Source organism: Jaculus jaculus, chromosome 11 (assembly GCF_020740685.1).
Source record: "Jaculus jaculus isolate mJacJac1 chromosome 11, mJacJac1.mat.Y.cur, whole genome shotgun sequence".
Lineage (NCBI taxonomy): Eukaryota > Metazoa > Chordata > Mammalia > Rodentia > Dipodidae > Jaculus > Jaculus jaculus.
In genome coordinates, this window is record NC_059112.1 from 92,650,262 (window position 1) to 92,671,111 (window position 20,850).

At 44.3% G+C, this 20,850-nt stretch overlaps 1 pseudogene; it reads right to left on the reverse strand.

The window, feature by feature from the left end:
* Positions 1-12,613: 12,613 nt before the first annotated feature.
* The window catches only part of LOC101610100, a 40,390-nt pseudogene continuing 32,153 nt past the window's right edge, over positions 12,614-20,850 (reverse strand).

The following is a 20,850-nucleotide window of genomic DNA, read 5'->3' on the forward strand; positions in this document are numbered from 1 at the left end:
ATCATATCCAAACTTATCCTTTTATACTTTCTTTCTCTCTTTTTTTTTTTTTTGGAAGCAGTGTCTCACTCTAGCCCAGGCTGGCCTAGAATTCACTCTGTAGGCCAGGCTGGCCTCAAGCTCATAACAGTCCTCCCTTGCTTCCTCTCTCCCTCCTCCCCTCCCTCCTCCCCTCCTTCCCTCCCTCCCTCCCTCCCTTCCTTCCTTCCATGAAAGGAAGTCGCTATAATGCCCAGGTTGGCCTTGAACTTGATGTTCTGGCTGTCTCCAGAAAGCAGGGATTATAGGCATGAGCCACCATACACAATGAAATTAGATTTTTTCAGAATTCAGGCCTGGACCACCACACTGAAGGGTGACTAGAAAAAACTTTTTTTTTGAGCAGTTTGGACTTTGAATGCAAGAGCCTGGCTGGTAGGTTTGCCTATCATTGCTGAACAGCCCACACTGGGCTCCTCAGCCTCAGTGGGCCACCCCTGGCTTTGCAGCTGGAGCTGCTGTGGGCAGCTGTCATTCTAAAAGACACAGGGGAGCACAGCCTTTTAGCCCGAATAAATATTCTGAAGACACACATTTCCACTGTGTACAGTCCCACAGTTGATACTGTTCTTTTCTTCGGGGAAGACATTCTGCCATTTGAAATCAATGAATGCTACACAAATACTTCCTCACCTAGAGCCAGCAAAGCTTCATAGCACAGGTGTGCCTGTGAACGATCCTTTCTGCTAGGGATCCTGGGTCTCTGGCTCAGGTGAAGTTAAAATGGACCTGCTGGGTGTTGTTGATCCCATCGTGAGCTAGATGGCTGAATCAGTGGCAGCTCAGTGCATACTTTATTTATTTATTTATTTATTTGAGAGAGAGAAGAGAGATGGAGAGGAGACAGAGAGAATGGGTGTGTCAGGACCTCCAGCCCCTGCAAACAAACTCCAGACGCATGTGCCACCTTGTGCAACTGTCTTACATGGGTCCTGGAGAATCGAACCTACATCCTTTGGCATTGCAGGCAAGCACCTTAACTGGTAAGCTATCTCTCCAGGCCAGTGCATATTTTTAAACTTTTTAACTGACAGTTTGCATAGATGAATATAATGCATTTTGATCATGACCCTCCTCCAATTCCTTCCATTCTCTCCTTCCCATCTGAACACAGTTTAATCATCAGGTGCGTGTGCTGACCTGAGCCATGGCTTTGCTTTGGGTCCACTTTCCCAGAGGACACAAAAGCTTCCCCAGTCTGTATAACTTTTGTTGGCAATTTATCCAATGGTACTTCACCAAAAAAGTTAACCAAAAAAAAGCTATACTCATTATAAAATATTCCTGCAAAATAAGCTGGGCATGGTGGTGCACGCCTTTAATCCCAGCACTTGGGAGGCAGAGGTAGGAGGATCATTGAGAGTTTGAGGCCACCCTGACAATACAGAGTGAATTCCAGGTCAGCCTGGGCTAGAGTGAGACCCTACCTCGCAAAACCAAAATAAAATAAAATAACACAAAAGTTTATGTAAGTATACTGAGTTAAAAACGTAAAAGTCCCTCAGGTGCTTTTCCATTCTGGGCAGTGATTGGGTAGATGTCACTCCTGGCCTTTTTTTTTTTTTTTTAATTATTTATTTATTTATTTGAGAGCGACAGACACAGAGAGAAAGACAGATAGAGGGAGAGAGAGAGAATGGGCGCGCCAGGGCTTCCAGCCTCTGCAAATGAACTCCAGACGCGTGCGCCCCCTTGTGCATCTGGCTAACGTGGGTCCTGGGGAACCGAGCCTCGAACTGGGGTCCTTAGGCTTCACAGGCAAGCGCTTAACCGCTAAGCCATCTCTCCAGCCCACTCCCGGCCTTTCTCTGTGTACGTGTGTACCCACAATACACACATGCGCAGTCTCATTGGTGGGCGACTCTGAATAAGCCCCTTCCTGTCACTTGCTCTTTGTCACAAATGTCATGCCTTGACAGCACCAGCTTTTTTTTTTTTCTTTCTGAGGCAGGCTCTCGCTTTAGCCCAGGCTGACCTGAAGTTCACTACGTAGTCTCGTGGTAGCCTCCTACCTCTGCTTCCCAAGTGCTGGGATTAAAGGTGTGTGCCACCATGTCCAGCTGTTTTAGTTTCATTTTTTAATTTTATTTTTATTTAGCAGAGAAAGAAGGAGAGAGAGAGAGAGAGAGAGAATGGGCACCCCAGGGCCTCCAGCCACAAACTGAGAGCATCACCCCTTACTGCTCTCGTTCCTCAAGCAGAGGGTTAATCTTATCCACTCGTAACTGCTGCATGAGTTTTCTTCGTTGTGTGCAAGTCTTTCCATCAGCTTTAAACGTTCTTTAACCTGGCTTTGTTTATTTAACTTTTTTTATTGACAACTTCCATAAATTATAGACAAGAAGCCATGAAAATTCCCTCCCCCCTCACCTTCCCCTTCACAACTCCGCTCTCCATCATACCCCCTCCCCTCTCAATCAGTCTCTCTTTTATCTTGATGCCATCATCTTTTCCTCCTCTTATGATGGTCTTGTGTAGGTATTGCTAGGCACTGAGAGGTCATGAATTTCCAGGCCATTTTGTGTTGGAAGACTGCATTCTGAGCAGTCCTGCCTTTCCTCTGGCTCTTACATTCTCTCTCTCTCTCTTTTTTAATATATATAACAACTTCTATACTTACAGACATAAAACCATGCTGTTTGCCTCCCCTCCCCCTCTTTCCCCTTCATAACTCTGCTCTCCGTCATATCCCCTCCCTCTCTCCCTTGGTCTCTCTCTCTCTCTTTCTCTCTCTCTTTTTATCTATTTATTTATTTATTTTGATTTTCTGAAGTAGGGTTTCACTCTAGCTCAGGCTGACCTGGAATTCACCATGTAGTCTCAGGGTAGCCTTGAACTCATAGCGATCCTCCTACCTCAGCCTCCCAAGTGATGGGATTAAAGGCGTGCACCACCATGCCTGGCTTAGTCTCTCTTTTAATTTGATGTCATCATTTTTTTTCTCCTATTGTGAGGGGCTTTTGTAGGTATTGCTAGGCAATGAGAGGTCATGGATATCGAGGCCAAATTCCGTACGGACAGTTACATGTAAGGAGTGGTACCCTTCCTTTAGCTCTGACATTCTTTCTGCCACCTCTTCCACAATGGACCTTGAGCCTTGGAAGGTGTGATAGAGATGTGTCAGTGTTGAGCACTCCTTTGTCATTTCTTCTCAGCACTGTGGTGCCTTTTGAGTTGTCCCAGAGGTCACCACCATCTGAAAAGAGAAGCTTCTCTAACTAAAAGTGAGAGTAGCATTAATATATGGGTATGAACGTTAAGAGAAGTGCTGATTGGGCAGTTTGGTGAACATAATATATGCATTTAGCCAGACAGCAGCAGGCGTTACATGCCTAGGGCTCATGCCCTCCCTTGTGATAGGTTTTCAGTACCAGGCACGTATGCCCGCCCATGGAGCAGGCATCCAGTACTATTCGTGAGCAGTTAGTTTCCCCAAACAGACATGACACTATTTCTCCTGTTGGCTCATTTGGCCTGGTTGTCCAAACTTAAGGCTTGCAGTGTCCACTATTGTTTATCTTCACTGATGGCTTCTCTCTCCCATAGGGCTACATGCAGAATAGCTTTTTCCAGCTTTCTATCAGCTGGTTTACAGAGAGGAGGTTTTCAGCTCAGCTCCAGCTTGATTTCTCAGGGATTTTGCAGTCCAAGCATGTGGAGTCTTTAGCAATTTTATTTACTTTTTTTTTTTTTTTTCCCAAAAAGGTTTCACTATAGCCCAGATTGAACTGAACTCACTCCATAGTCCCAGGGTGGCCTTGAACTCATAGCTCTCTTCCTACTTCTGCCTCCTGAGTGCTGGGATTAAAGGCCTGTGCCACCATACCAGCTCTATTTACATTATTATTATTATTTTTATTTGATAGCGACAGACAAAGAGAGAAAGAGGGAGAGAGAGAGAGAGAATGGGCGCGCCAGGGCCTCCAGCCACTGCAAACAAACTCCAGATGCATGTGCCACCTTGTGCATCTGGTTTACATAGATATTGGGGAATCGAACTTCGCACTGGGATCCTAAGGCTTCACAGGCAAGTGCTTAACCACTAAGCCATCTCTCCAGCCCTATTTACATTACTTTTAACCACAAAAGTAAAGTGATGATTTACTGAGAAAGCGTGAGAGCTCGAGAGTCAGGGGCAGTGGGCAAGACGAGAGCATGAAGAACTCATGGGAGCTCGTGGCCGGAGCGCTTGTAAGGAAGGCAGAGTAGCCCAGAGGTCACTCGACAACATGAGGTTCATAGTGGGAGAGGGGAACCGTATGGGGAGTGGACTTCTTAGGAGACCCATGCACTCAGCAAAGTGCTCTTTTATGCCGTCTTCCTCTTCCCTCCAAGCCTCTCAGTAACTCCCCTTAGAGCACAGCTCTTGGGCTGCTCCTTCTAGTTGCTTCTCTTTCTAAAATTCAAGAGGACCCCTCCCACTCCAGACCCCACAGGGCCTCTCCACACCTCCCATTAACACTGACTTAGTTACTTGTGTCCTCCCTTTAAAATATAGTTTCTGGGTCTTTGTAAGAATTCCTGATCACTGTATTCCCCTTAAGATATTTTTTCTTTTTTTTTTTCTTTTCTTTCCTTTTCTTTTCTCTTCTCTGTTTTTTTGTCTCTTCTCTTCTCCTTTTCTTTTCTTTGTTTTCCATGTTAGGTTCTCACACTTCCTCAGGCTGACCTGGAATTCACTATGTAGTCTCAGGGTGACCTCAAAGTCATGGCAATCCTTCTATCTCTGCCTCCCAAGTGCTGAGATTAAAGGCATGCACCACCACACCCAGCCGGCCATCCATCCATCCATCCATCCATCCATCCATCCATCCATCCATCTATCTATCTATCTATCTATCTATCTATCTATCTATCTATCTATATTATTTGTTTATTTGAGAGAGAAAGAGAGAGAGAATAGGTGTCCCAGGGCCTCCAGCCACTGCAAGGGAACTCTAGATGCATGTGCCACCTTGTGCATCTGGCTTATGTGAGTCCTGGAGAGTTTAACCTAGGTCCTTTGTCTTTGCAAGCAAATGCCTTAACCGCTAAGCTATCTTTCTAGCCCAGTATTTTTTTTTTAAAACTAGGTAATTTGTTCATGGTACTGAGGAATCAAACTTCGATTGGAAAGCACAGAAGGAGCAAGTGTTCTCTTTTAATGTCATGCTGCCACTTTCCTAGACCCTCCTTCCTCTTCCGTCTGTCTCTCTCTTTCTTGACAGAGTATCACTATGTGGTGCAGGTGGGTCTTGAACCTGTGATCCTTCTGCCTTAGCCTTCCAACTGCAGGGATTGCAGAGGTGTGCCACCATGCCTGGCCTTTCAGTCATTTATATATCCTCCCAGAGAGTCTTCAAGTGTGTGTATGTGTGTGTGTATTTCAATTATTTTATTTAAAAATATACATATTTTTATTTATTTGCGAGAGAGAGAGAATGGGCACGCCAGGGCCTCCAGCCACTGCAAATGAACTCCAGACGCGTGCGCCCCCTTGTGCAACTGGCTTACATGGGTCCTCTTGAGTTCAAGCTGGGTTTCTTTGGCTTTGCGAGCAAATGCCTTAACCACTAAGTCATCTCTCCAGCCCCTATTTAAAAAAAATAATTAATTATTTGAGACACAGAGAGGGAGAATGGGCACACCAGAGTCTCTAGCTAATGAACTCCACATGCATGCACCACCTTGTGCATCTGGTTTACATGTGTACTGGGGAATCAAACTTGAGTCCTTAGGTTTTGCAGACAAGTGCCCTCTCCATATGAATATTTTATAAAATGCAAATTTATTTGAACTTAATAACTAAGACTCTGTGTTCTTACTTTCTCCCTTCCCGACATAAGTAGAGGAGTGTCACGCGCCTTGCTCACCCTGGTGCCTTCTTATGCACTGAATGCAAACAGTTCAAGCGGACACACATGTCTCCTATGAGGTCCACTGCTCTCTTGACTGAAATAGCCCTGAGTTCCCAGGTTCCATGCTTCTCCTCTTAGACTCCCTGACTCAATTTTTAGTGTTGCCGGGGTAACCACTTCTTTATATCATCTAGAATATCTTGGGCCTTATCTTTCCCTGTTCATTCCTACCATTCATCCTGAATCTACAACCTCCATTTTCAGGAATCCTTTATGGAGGGTCCCCTTGATTCGCTCAGTTGTTCTTCATTCCCAGAGCATCAAGAATATTCTCATGCCAATGCCGTGACCTTGGGATGACTCAGAAGGCACCATGGTGCTGAGAAGAAGTGACAGAGGAATGCTTAGCACTGAAACATCTCTATCACACCTTCCAAGGCTCAGGGTGCATTGTGGAAGAGGTGGCAGAAAGAATGTAAGAACCAAAGAAAGGGTAGGACTCCTTACAACGTGCTCCCCTCAGACACAAAATGGCCTGGATATCCATGACCTCACAGTGCCTGACACTACCTACACAAGACCATCATAAGAGGAGGAAAAGATCATGACATCAAAATATGAGAGAGACTGATTGAGAGGGGGAGGGGATATGATAGAGAGTGGAGTTTCAAAGGAGAAAGTGGGGGAAGGGAGGGAATTACCATGGGATATTGTTTACAATCATGGAAGTTGTCAATAAAAAAAATTAATACAAAAGAATATTCACATGCCATTAAACTTGCTGTCATGACTGAGCTGTCTCTCTCACTAGGTTGTGGGTCCTTGAGGACAGATATGTATAGAATTAAGTTTGCCTATAGGTGCAAAATGCATAGATGCAAAATGACTCTATGAATCACTGAATGAATGAATGAGTGAGTGAATGAATGAGCAGGACACATCAGATTGTATATTGGAGCACTGTGTGTGTGCGTGTGTATGTGTGTGTTGGGGATTGGGAGTAACTCCAGGATCTTATAAGATCCCAAGCACTTGGGCCAATGGAGTGAATGGAGCGGTCAGGGCCTCAGGCAGAACAAAGGCTGTCCCTTTTAGACATGGTGATCCATACTACGTAGAGTTTGCGGGTTCTCGTATGGCGTGGCAGCTTGGAATCTCAAGATGAATGTACTCAGAGTTGACAGAGCCCACGGCTGACGTCAGGGTGTGTGAGATCAACTCAAGGTGACCCGTGGTGACAGGACTGCAAAGAGCATCCCGGGGGTGACCAACATTTCGTCAGGCTCAGCAGGGCAGAAAAGCGAATGAAGGACAAGAGATAGAAACATTGTCTTGGGTCCCAAAGGAGCAAAGATATTTGAGCCCGCGGAGGGGCTTGGCAGGGGGTTAGCCCTGGATTTAACAACTCTGCCATCTGTGGTGACCAAGTTGCTGGCAGCGGTGTGCCAGGAGGGGACTGAGCGGCATGGGTAGTCGAGGCAGGGACATGGAGGTGCATCCCAGGACCTCACGTGGGAAGAGGAGCAGCCGTGTGGCATGGCTGGGATGTCTGGGCAAAAATTGGGGTTGTTTTTAAACTTCTTTTCAAGTGGTGAGTATATGCTCACTGTGGAAAATTGGGACCTTCCAAGAAAGGATATTAAACATCGAATCCATAATCCTACTGCTGTGGACCACTGCTGCAGTCCAGGGCTTTTCCGTGTGTTGTAACTGGATCGTGGCAGTTTCGCTTTCTCAGTAGAAGGTTTGGCCCAGGCATCTGCCCCCGATTAATAGCTCATCTGGCTGATATAATTGGCAAGACCCTGGCTCCTCACTGCCCCCTGGGTGTTTCTCCATATGGAGTTATTTAATTACATAGAACTAAAACTCTCATTCATTCATTCAACAGAGATTTACTATCTGTCCACCCTGTGTGGACTGTGCTTGTGGCTGAGGAACGAGGCAAAATATGGGACAGACACACAAGAGATGAAGGTGTGAATGGCTGGCATTTCGCTTTCCTTTGAATTCCTCTCCCCAAAGCATCTTTTTAAAAAAAAAAAATTATTTATTTGAGAGAGGGATAGGGAGAAAGAGAGAGAAGATGCAGATAGAGAGAATGGGTGCACCCGGGCCTCCAGCCACTGCAGACAAACTCCACACACATGTTCCACCTTGTGCTTATGTGCTTGGGCTTATGTGGGTACTGGGGAATCAAACCTGGGTCCTTAGGCTTTGCAGGTAAGTGTTTTAACCACTAAGCCATCTCTCCAATCTACCAAAACCATCTTTAAAAATTAAGCCTGTTCCCTGTTTTGTGCTATTTACAGAAGACTGATTTTCCTAGGGGAAGAATTTACTGGGCAATGATCTGACACATTTTAAGTTCACTTATTTTCAAATTAAAACAAATTGAACCCGAAGGATCCTACTAATGTAAGCTTAGCAGTGATGCATGAAGTTGTCCTTTCCACTTGAGAGGAGGGCTCGTTTGTTGATACACTAAGTCGCTTGAGCCAGTGCAAAGGGAAAAGTTAAAGATAGAAAAGGTGGAGCAAGATGCCTAGGAAGCAGAGTGATGGGATTTGGAGAAGATGCTAGAAGTTGGTTTTGCAAGACAAAAAAGCAGGACTGAGGAGGCTGCATGTTTGGCAAGGGCTTTGCTAGGTCATGTCTCCAGCTCCTTACAAGACAGGGGGCAAGATCGTGTAGATCCAGTGGCAGGACTAGGGCATGAACCCCACTGAGGAGGTACAGCTACCCAGATAGTGGGATGTCGCATGTTGCTTGTGGACCTAAGTGGGTACTTGGTCCCTGCTCTTGAACTCTGTTTCAGGGTATAGTGAAATTGAGAATTCACAATTATTTGATTAATTTGATGAATGTTCCAAATTAGGAACACCAGGTCAGGGTATGTTTCCGACCTAAATTATACAGTTGCAGTGGTCTGCAGTGATCAAATTAACCAGCTGATTGCCAAATCCCTATTTTTCCCTGTCCCCTGTAGACACGGCTTAAAGAACTAATAACTGTCCTGGACTCTGCCCCAGTCTATTTTGGGATAATTGATGTCTTTGTGCTCCTGTCCCTGCAGCTTGGTATTAAAACACTGACGCTTTGTGCGGGACATGTCAGTAGGCGATTTATTACTTCAAAACGCAGTCTTTCTCTTGAAAAGACTTATCAATCAGGACTTTGGAGGAAATTTTCCAAACTCCCTATGGAAAAATACTCGATTCTATGCGTTTTGCTTCATAAAGTGAATTTATGTCAGGTCCTAGATACTTTTGATATTTATTTCTATCTTCACGAATGACTTTAAAGCAATTCCAATTTTACATGCAACTAGCTATGGTTCTTAGGAGCATTAATGTTCACTGGAATTTTCCTGAAATGAAAAGTATCAGTGATTTAAAATTCTTACAGAATAAGGAAAATTGATTTTGGTGAAATCATGGTGAGGAAACATTTCATTCCTGGCTGTTTAAAGATTTCCTCCAGGCTCTGAAAGGAATGGGGGCAGTTACTGAAGTAACGAGGTTCTGACATAGTGATAGAATTTGAACGTTTAAGGAAAATGGCCTCAAAGCACTGAGCTTCCTTCATGGGTTCTTTTCTATTTATTTATTTATTTATTTATTTATTTATTTATTTATTTATTTACTTATTTATTTATTTGAGAGCGACAGACACAGAGAGAAAGACAGATAGAGGGAGAGAGAGAGAATGGGCACGCCAGGGCTTCCAGCCTCTGCAAACGAACTCCAGACGCGTGCGCCCCCTTGTGCATCTGGCTAACGTGGGACCTGGGGAACCGAGCCTCGAACCGGGGTCCTTAGGCTTCATAGACAAGCGCTTAACCGCTGCGCCATCTCTCCAGCCTCTTCATGGGTTCTTAACACTTCAGCTCCGTGTACTTGTGTGTGAGAAACAAGCCAGTTGTTGCCCTCTGACCTTGACTCTTCCCTCCTGGACCAGCCTCATCCCTTATTCTCAAAAGGTCTCTGGGCTGCAGGGCTGATTGTGTGAAGCTAGAAGACCTGGCACAAGAGTTTCTCCTCTCAAAGGACTTACTATCTGTTAAGGTCTGCTAGCAGATCAAACTCCTAACAAGCACACTGTGTCCAGTGCAGTTTTGCTCAAGTACAAGTGTAGAGTGAAAAACAGCCATTTATGCCAAGAACAGCCTTTGGGATGGAAGATTTGTCACGGGCTCATGGTAGTTGCAAGGTAGATTGAATCACTTTTCAAGATGTCTTCAGAATTATGACCCTCTGCATCCGGGTTTTATTTTGTTTGGTCCAAGTCTTGGGACTGGCAAGGATGTCCAGTTGGACTTGGCTTGGGGTACATCTCCAGGACCAGGAAGGGCTGGCACAGGACTCAACATAGGGAAGCTGGGCTTCCTGGTTTCAACTCCCTCACCAGCAAAAGGAAACCTCTGTGGCGCTGTGGCCTCCCAAATGCTGGGATTATAGGCATGCGCTGTGATACTTAGAACCCAGGACACTTGGAACCCAGGTGTTTAGTCTGTTTGTCTGTTCTGGTTTTTTTGTTGTTGTTGTTTATATTTAATTGAAACCAACAGACAGACAGGGAGAGAAAGAGACAGATAGAGAAAGGGTGTGCCAGGGCCTCCAGCCACTGCAAAGGTACTCCAGATGCATGCACCACCTTGTGCATTTGGCTTACATGGGTTCTGGGGAATCGAGCCTTGAACCGGTGTCCTTAGGCTTCACAGGCAAGCACTTAACCACTAAGCAATCTATTCAGCCCTGGTTTTTGTTCTTTTAAAAACTAGAAATCTAGCTGGGCATGGTGGTGCACGCCTTTAATCCTAGAACTCGGGAGGCAGAGGTAGGAGGATTGCCATGAGTTCAAGGCCACCCTGAGACTCCATAGTGAATTCCAGGTCAGCCTGGGCTAGAGTGAGACCCTACCTCAAAAAACCAAAAAAAAAAAATAAAAAAATAAAAATAAAAATAAAAAAAAACTAGAAATCTAGAGGTTTTGTTTTTGTTTTGTTTTGTTTTTCACAAATAGGTCTTTTCATTTGTCTCTATTAAAAGCCTGAATTGAAAACTGAGCATGGTGGTACACACCTTTAATACCAGCACTTGGGAGGCTGAGGTGAGAAGATTGCTATGAGTTCCAGGCCAGCCTGGGCTAAAGTGAGACCCTGTTTCAAAAAACAAAACAAAACAACAAACAAAAATCCAGAACCAATATATATATGATATACATATAGAATCTGAGGGCTGGAGAGATTGTCCAGTGGTTAAGAGTGCTGCCTGGCGTGGTGGCGCACGCCTTTAATCCCAGCATTTGGGAGGCAGAGGTAGGAGGATCACCGTGAGTTCGAGGCCAGCCTGAGACTCTATAGTGAATTCCAGGTCAGCCTGAGCTAGAGTGAGACCCTACCTCGAAAAACCAAAAAAAAAAAAAAAAAAAAAAAAAAAGTGCTCATGGCCTGGACTCAGTTCCCACTTCCCCAGTACTCCCCAGATGCACCACGTGGCAAATGCATTTGGGGTTCGTTGGCAGTGGCCGTAGGCTCTGGCATGCCCATACTTACCACACTTACTTTCTCACTCACAAATAAATAAATAGATAGAATAAAAATATCTTTTAAAAAATAAAGGAAAATAAAAATTAACCAAAATATCTGAATTTAAACAGACTCTTGGGGCTGGAGCCTTGGATCTAGCAGCTTGCTCAGCCTTAGCACCTCTGCCATCGTCACCAGCTTTTTTTTTTTTTTTTTTTTTTAATTTATTTATTTGAGAGCGACAGACACAGAGAGAAAGACAGATAGAGGGAGAAAGAGGGAATGAGCGCGCCAGGGCTTCCAGCCTCTGCAAACGAACTCCAGACGTGTGCGCCCCCTTGTGCATCTGGCTAACATGGGACCTGGGGAACCGAGCCTCGAACCGGGGTCCTTAGGCTTCACAGGCAAGCGCTTAACCACTAAGCCATCTCTCCAGCCCCGTCACCAGCTTTTGAAAAACTGCTACCTTCGCCATGAAACTCCCTGAGTTGCTAAGTTTGAATTTGGGCTTGTATTGTAGTTTTACTTTTTCTTTTCTCTTTTTATTTATTTGTTGGCAGGGGATGGGCATACCAGGACCTCCAGCCACTGCAAAGAAACTCCAGATGCATGTGCCACCTTGTGCATCTGACTTACAGGGATCCTGGGGTATTGAACCTGGCTCTTTTGGCTATGTAGCAAGTGCCTTAACTGCTAAGTCATCTCCCCAGCCCTACTTTTCTTTTTAAAACTATGTTTTATTTATTTATTTGTAAACAGAGAGAGAGAGAGAAAAGGAGAGAGAAGAGAGACAGAGAAAGACTGGGCATGCCAGGGCATCTAGGCACTGCAAACAAACTCCAGAGTCACGCACCACTTTGTGCATCTGGTTTCACGTGGGTACTGGGGAATTGAGCCTGGGTCTTTAGGCTTTGCCGGCAAGTGCCTGAATGGCTGAGCCATCTCTCCAGCTCTGTATACTTTTCTAATGAAGACATCATAAAGAGGGTAATAGACAAGACTTGTCTCAATTTCCTGGAGTCAATTTACTAACCACATAATTCAAGTCACTTGTCTTTGTTATATATATGCAGGTATGTGTCTATACGCCTGTCTGGCTTCATATGGGTGGCTGAGGTATTAAACCTTGGCTCACTGACTTGGCGAGTAAGTGCCTTTAACAGCTGAGCCATCTCTCTAGTCCCATCAAGTCTTCTATCTTGACCTCTCAGGTCACAATTTCCATCATTTCCTTCTGGATTTGGTGGACCTGTTGGTGCTGTAGCAAAGAGGGCTTGTGTGTTTCTGGCTGTTACTTTTCCTTTTACTATAACCAACACAGAACAGACGAGGCAAATGGCCATCGGTTGTCTCGACATCAACATAAGCTTCAACATGTGGTCTGCTATGCTTTTTATTTTATTTGGAACTTTACCTTATGGGCTTTTTTTTTTTTTTTTAATGTTGTTGTTTTGTTCTGTTTTGTCAAGGTAGGGTCTTTGCCCTAGCCCAAGCTTGCCTGGAATTCACTATGTAGTCTCAGGCTGGCTTTGAACTCACAGCAATCCTCCTACCTCTGCCTGCCAAGTGGCGGGATTAAAGGCGTGTGCCACCATACTTTACCATGTGAACATATTGCATATTGGTCATATTCCAATCAGGTTGTAGTCTTCTGTTCCCTCTTCCCCAGCTCCCTTCCAGGGAGAGACGCCCGCCCAATGGGGTGATAGATATTCACTGTGGGGTCATGAATGCACCAGGCAGTTTCTGGGCAGGGGTCAATGCCTCAGAGTACACCTTTCCACCCTGTGGTTCTTATGGTCTTTCTGCCCACTCTTCCACAGTGTTCCTTGTGCCTTGGAGTGTGTGTTATAAGTTGAGTGCTGAGCTCTCAGCAGCCTCTGGTTTTCTGCTTTGATGAGTCTTGAGTCTCCTCAGTGTCTGTTGCTGTCTTCTTGGAGGAGGCTGTCAGGCTAGCAGTGAGAGCAGCGCTCATACTTAATCTGCCTCTCCTTCTGCAAGGTGGTTTTCCAGCTTTTGACCATGGCAGACATTTTGTTTCATGTGCCATCTATGCCATGTGAGTCAGACAGTTTTTGCCCTGAAAGGTCCCAGTGATTAGCTTGACTTTTCTAAATGTAACTTAGTCATTCTGCAGATCAGCAAGGCTCACTTCAAACACATGACCTTTGAGGCCATCAGATATCATTTTGGCTCCTTGAGACTTGTGACTAGTGTTCTTTTAATATTTGTAATATTAAACATGTCCATTGCCTGCACATCATACCCATCTTTCTTCAAAAGTGGATCAACCACTTTCTTCTTAACTCTCTTTTTGCCACCTTTTCTAAGATGCTTATTCTTGTCAACTGCCTGGGTGATACTCAGGGAACTAAAAGGGAAATCTCATTTTTTTTTTTTTTTTTTTAAGAATAGAATGACTTTTGAGTGTTAAAACCCAATACATATGTGGCTGGTGGTGCTGGGCAGCATTACACCTGCAGGTGACCCAGGTGACCTCTGGCTCGCAATGTTTCAGGCAGACTGAGCCCTGCTTTTAGCAGCCACTGAATCCATCAAGTGATGTGAGCATGTCCCCTTATTGCTTCATCTCTCAGTCTTCTTTTAAGTTTAGAGAAATAAGAAGAAACTTATATTTGAAGAAAAGAGAGCCAGGACTAGAATTAGACCTCACAATGTGAAATTTCCTCAAACTTCCATTTCCAGGTTTGTTTGTTTTTTTTCCTGGCTAGATTAGATGTTAAGAAAACATTCACTGCAAAACCTGTGACATTTCCTTTCCAATGCAACATATTGTGAAATTTATTTGCTGATTTCAAAAGTTAGGAGTCAGTTATTGTTTTGTTTGAAAAATAAAGGAAGTGACTTATTTTGAGTGGTATTTATCTAAGCAGTGGGGAAATGTCATAGGGGAGGGTCTGGAGGCGGCATGGAAGGTCTCACATTAGGCTCATTGAGTCAGTTATAAATACTGAAATTTTAACCATAGGCTCAAATCATGCTGGAGCTTTTTGGTGTGATGACTTCACTAAGATTGAAAGATGAAAAACTTGGACTGGAGAGATGGCTTAGTGGTTAAGGCACTTGCCTGCAAAGCCAAAGGACCCAGGTTCAATTCCCCAAGATCCAAGTAAGCCAGATGCACAAGACAGCACATATATCTAGAGTTTGTTTGCAGTGGCTGGAGGCCCTGGCATGCCCATTCTCTCTCTCGCACTCACTCTCTCTCTCTCTCTCTGTGCCTCCCTCTCATATAGTAATAATAATAATAATAATAATAATAATAATAATAATAATAATCTATTCTCAAGTTGGGGGGGAGGATGATGGTACATGCCTTTAATCCCAGCACTCAGGAGGCAGAGATAGGAAGGATCACCATGAGTTTGAGGCCACCTGAGACTACATAGTGAAGTCTAGGTCAGCTTGGGCTACAGAGGAACCCTACCTCCACAAACAAAACAAAACCAAACAAAAAACCAACAACAACAACAAAAACACATGAAAGTATTAAAAACTTATGAGGGCTGGAAAGATGGCTTAGCAATTAACGTGCATGTCTGAAAAGCCACAGGACCCAGGTTAGATTCCCCAGGACCCACATAAGCCAGATGCACAGGGGGGCACACGTGTCTGGAGTTCATTTACAGGGGCTACAGGCCCTGGAGCAACCACCCATTCTCTCTTTCTCCTCTCAAATAAAAAGAGGGAAAAAAAACTTAGCAGTTGAGGTGGAGAAACTTAGTGACCCCCAAACCAAGGAAAGTGTGATTCTGAGGGTATAATCACTGACTGACATTGGGGGCAGCAGGTGGTGGATGAGGGAACTAGACTTGAATGACCAGTAAGACCTTCCCGGAGCCAGACTCATTTTATGCCTAGCTCATTCAGTTCCTGTCTTGTCAGAGCCAGGTTAGGGAGACATTTGCCCGGATGAGTCTAATAACTCTTATGTTTCCTTTTGAAAACAAACATTATCAAGCACAATGTCTGTAATTTCATTAAGGAGATATTCATCAAATGTTGAATGGATCTTGAAGCATTTAAAAAATTTTTTTCTTCTTTTTAAAAAATATTTTTATTTATTTATTTGAGAGAGAGAGAAAAAGAGGCAGAGAAAGAGGAAGAAAAAGAGTGAATGGGTGTGACAGGATATCCAGCCACTGCAAATGAACTCCAGACACATGGACCACCTTATGTATCTGGCTTATGTGGGTCCTGGGGAACTGAACCTGATTCCTTTGGCTTTGCAGGCAAGCGCCTTAATTGCTAAGCTATCTCTCCAGCATGCATGGATTTTTTTTTTTGATGTACATTGAATAGCCCCTCTCCTTTCTCCCTCTTTGATGTTACCTGTCGATCACCTTAAAGGAAGAAGCTAATAGTGTGACCACTGGGGAGACTCAAAACTCATCAAGACACTGAGAAATGAAAGCTGAGTGTTCCTAACTAAATGAAACATCTCTATTACACCCTCTAAGACCCAGGGACCATTAAGGAAGAGGTGGCAGAAAGATTGTAAAATGCTGGGGAGGAGGGCTTTGGAGAGATGTTTTCCAGACACAAGTAGCAGATGATTTATGACCACACAGTGGCTCCTACCTGCATAAGGCTTGCACAATATCAAGACCAAAAAAAACCCACTTCAAAATAGAAGAAAGACTAGTTGGAAAGAAGGGGTTCAGTGGAAAAGGGACGGGGTGGGGGGGAAAGGAGGGTGGTGGGAGGGGATTATGATCAGGACACATTTTGTATGTGTATGGAGGTTGTCAATAAAAATTTTTCTAAAAAGGCCGGGTGTGGTGGCACACGCCTTTAATCCTAGCCCTTGGGAGGCAGAGGTGGGTAGATAAGCCTGGGCCATAGAATGAACTCCAGGTCAGTTTGGGGCTAGAGTGAGACCTTGCTTCAAAATCAAAAGTAATAAATAAATAAATAAATGAAGTTTTTTTTTTTTTTAAAAAAACAACAGAAAATGAATACATTCATGGGGAAACATCTATGTATATTTGATGCCCCATCTTTAATTCAAGTAATGGAGTGTTTTGATAACTAAAGTTTTTTTAATATTTTATGTTTATTTATTTATGAGAGGGAAAGAGAGAATATGGGTGCACTAGGGCTTCCACTCACTGCAAAAAAACTCCAGAGGCATGCATCACCTTGTGCATATGGCTTACATGGGTCCAGGGGAACCAAACTGAGGTCCTTTGGCTTTGCAGGCAAGTGCCTTAACCACTAAGCCATCTCTCCAGCCTCTGATAACAAAAGTTTTAGACAAATGATTTCCTTGCTTACCTTAGTTCTCCAAATTTTTTGTCACTTTCATCCTATCTTCTAGTGATATGGAAAGAATAGAAACTTTAATTTTTAAAAAACCATTAATTTAATTAATTTAGTTTGTTATTTGAGAGAGGGATGGAGAGAGAGAGAGAAAGAGAAAGAGAGGGAAGGGAAGAGGCAGATCTATAGAGTGAATAGGCCTAGCAGGGCCTCCAGCAACTGAAAATGAACTCTGAACACATGCACCACCTTGTGCATCTGGTTTACATGGGTCCTGGGGAATTGAACTGGGGTCCTTAGGCTTCAGAGGTACGTGCCTTAGCAGCTAAGCCATTTGTCCAGCTCAGAAACTTTAATTAAAAAAAAATTTTTTTTTTTTTTATTTGAGAGTGACAGACAGAGAGAGAAAGAGTCAGAGACAGAGAGAAACAATGGGCATGCCAGGGCCTCCAGCCAGTGCAAACGAACTCCAGATGCGTACACCCCCCTTTGTGCATCTGGCTAATGTGGGTCCTAGGGAATCGAGCCTCAAGCCGGGGTCCTTAGGCTTCACAGGCAAGGGCCTAACTGCTAAGCCATTGCTTCTCCCAGAAACTTTAATTTTTGAACAAAGCCAAAGAGAAATATAATGTCTCTTTTCTAAAAATTTATTTTTATTTTTTTATTTGAGAGAGGGAAAGAGGCAGAGAGAGAGAGAGAGGATGGGCGTGCCAAGGCATCCAGCCACTGCAAACTAACTCCAGATGCATGTGCCACCTTGTGCATCTAGCCTACATGGATTCTGGGGAATCAAACTGAGGTCCTTTGGCTTTGCAGGCAAATGCCTTAATCGCTAAGCCATCTCTCCAGCCCATGAGTTTCTTAAATCAAAGGTTTTTTTTTTTTTCTTTCTTTTATTTCTGTCTCTGTAGCCTGCCAAGTCCTTATTTAATAATTCTCCAAGGAAGACAAGCTGACTAGCCCTGTATGAGTTCATAGAAGGTAACTTCCATCCTTAGTTAAGCATCTGTGTGTTGTTAATAATGACTTATAATCATAAAACACATTTTCTTTTTTTCTGATAGCTCCAGGTAACTTAAGAGACAGGTAACTTCCTGCTTCCTGGAGAGCCCAGTTAGAAAAGGTTATAATTTAAGAGCCCAACCTTGCCTTGCTTGGGTGATTGCTCCAAGATTCCCTTTCCGGTGTACGCTTGATTTTAGAGGCATGATACATAGCTGCAACGTCTCCAAACGTGACGCGTTCTGATGATCCTTATATCGGAATTTGTCCCGTGCGACCCTGGTGTGTTCAGTGAGCTGATATTAACTGATCATTTAGCCCATGATTTCCATTCTTGCGGATCTGTAAGGGGAAGGAGCAGAGGAGCTGCCACTTGCCTTTTCGCTCTAGCTCTCTGCACCGGGGGTGGAGGCAGTCTTGACCTTGGGGCTCATTGCTGTCACATCTACGCAGACACAGCCTTGGTGATGCCCAGGGTTTCTCTGTCCAGTGACACTTTTTTGCTTACCTTGTCAGGGGACGTCTGTGATTTGGAAATGGTCCACCTAGGGTTGTTTACGGTGCTTCGAGAACGGGCTTTGCGGTGGCGATGGAGAGCCTGCCTGCAAATCCCCAAGCATAGCATGTAAAATTCTACCTATGGGCTTCGGTTTTACTTGCGTCAATAGCTTTATTCTCCTTTGCCAAGGGAGCTGAGGTCTTAGAAATAGTGTCTTTTAAGCCAGGCATGGTGGCACATGCCTTTTATCCCAGCACTCGGGAGGTAGAGGTGGGAGGATCACCGTGAGTTCAAGGCCACCCTGAGACTCCATAGTGAATTCCAGGTCAGCCTGAGCTAGAGTGAGACCCTACCTCAAAAAAACAAACAAAAAAAAAAAAAAAAGAAAGAAAAGAAAAGAAAAAGTGTCTTTTGCAGGGCGTTGTGGTGGTGCAGGCCCTTTTTTAAAAAAATATTTTATTTTTATTTATTTATTTGACAGAGAAAGAGGGTGGGAGACAGAGAGAGAGAGAGAGAGAGAGAGAGAGAGAGAGAGGGAGAATGGGCATGCCAGGGCCTCTAGGCCCTGCAAACAAACTCCAGATGCTTGCACCCCCTTGGGCATCTGGCTTACCTGGGTCCTGGGAATAGAATCTGAGTCCTTTGGCTTTGCAGGCAAACGCCTTAACCGCTAAGCTATCCCTCCAGCCCCCCCTTTTTAATTAATTAGTTTTGTACTCACTGAATACAGTCAAGTTGGTACCATTGTTAGCCTCCTCCCTGTCCTCCCCACTCCCTCTGACCCCTCTTTGTTGAGGTATATGGGTCATGCATTGTGGGGTTAGCCCTCAGTTATGGGTAGGAGGAAATGTCTCCGTGTATCACGACCCAACATGTGGCTCTGACATTCTTTCCACCCCCTCTTTCAAAAACTTCCCTGAGCCATGTTGGGTTCATTTTAGGTCTGCTTCAGTGATGAGGTCTTGGGAGCCTCTGTGCCTCTGGATCTCTGGTTTGGTAGGAGTTGATTGTTCTCTGTGTTGATCTCCTTCACCCTTGTGCTGGTACCAGATTCACCAAGAAAACAGCACCCTTGCTTGTTTCGCCAATTATTCTTAGTTTCAGCTGGGGCCCTTTTCAGGTATGATGGGGTAGTTCTCTCCTCAGGATCTGTGTCTATCTGGAAAAGAGAAGCAGATTATCCAACGGAGAGTAAAGTTAGCACCAGATGAATGGGATAACCCTTATTTTTTTAGAGAGATTTAAGAGGTGTAGGCCCTCTTGCAACCCACGTTTGGTGGGGGCTTGATAATGGAGAGTGGGCTCATTTTTGGATATGGTTCTGACTTGTTTCCCAGCTCCAGCTATGGGTCCCATTCCACTGAGCGGATCTAACCTACTTAGCAGCAAATAGTGTGTCATGATGCTCACACAGGTGCACGCCTTTAATCCCAGCATAGGTAGGAGGATTGCCATGAGTTCAAGGCCACCCTGAGACTACAGAATAAATTCCAGGTCAGCCTGAGCTAGAGTGAGACCCTACCTCAAAAAACCAAAACCAAAACAAAACAAAACAAAAAAGTGTCTTTTATAGACAACTGGAGTCTCTTCAGTGGTAGCACTCCATGGCTTATGTCTGCGTGCGTGTGTGTGTGTGTGTGTGTGTGTGTGTGTGTGTGTGCACACGCACATGTGTTTGGTTACTTCTAAATCTTACAAAAAGGTGTTTAGCTTGCCATTTACTTGAAGGTCAGGCTCCGGCCAGGATCTTTCTTTTTGCCTCTGTCCCCACAATGCAATACTTGACATTGCAATACAAGACCAGGCACCTAAACGTCCATGAGTGCATGAGATGTTTCCTTTAATTGACTTCAGACCAACTCCTGGCAACAAAATCAATTCTTACAGTTTTTTCTTCCTTCCTTTCCTTCCCTCCTCCCTTCCTTCCTTCCTTCCTTCCTTCCTTCCTTCCTTCCTTCCTTCCTTCCTTTCTTTCTTTCTTTCTTTCTTTCTTTCTTTTCTTTTCTTTCCTTTTTTTTTTTTTTGCCTGTGTATGGGTATATGCTATATGCATATGCATGTTTGTATGTGTTTGGGACTACATATGTGCGTGGGTGCTTGTGTGTGCACACATGTGTGGAGATCAGTGTGTTCCTCACTTGCTCTCTACTTTATTTATTGAGATCGGTTCTCCTATTTGAAGCCAAAATTCACACACACATACACATAAAACTTTAAAAACAGTTACAGGGCTTGGGCTGAAGAAATGGCTTAGTGGTTAAGGCACTTACCTGTAAAGTCTAAGGACCCAGGTTCAATTCCCCAGTACCCACACCAGCCAGATAGATGTACAAGGTGATACATGTGTCTGGAGTTTGTAGAGGTAGGAGGCCCTGGGGCACCCATTTTCTCTCTTTATGTGCCTGTTTTTCTCTCTCTCTCTCCATCTCATAAATAAATGAATAAATAAATGTCAGGGTTGAAGAGATGGCTTAGCAGTTAAGGCTTATGCCTGCAAAGCCTAAGGACCCAGGTTCAATTCTTTAGTACCCATGTGAGCCAGATACACAAGGTGGTACATGTGTCTGAAATTCATTTGCAGTGGCTAGAGGCCCTAGTGTGCCCATATTCTCTCTCTCTCTCTCCTTTCTCTCAAATAAATAAAATATATGTAAAAATTA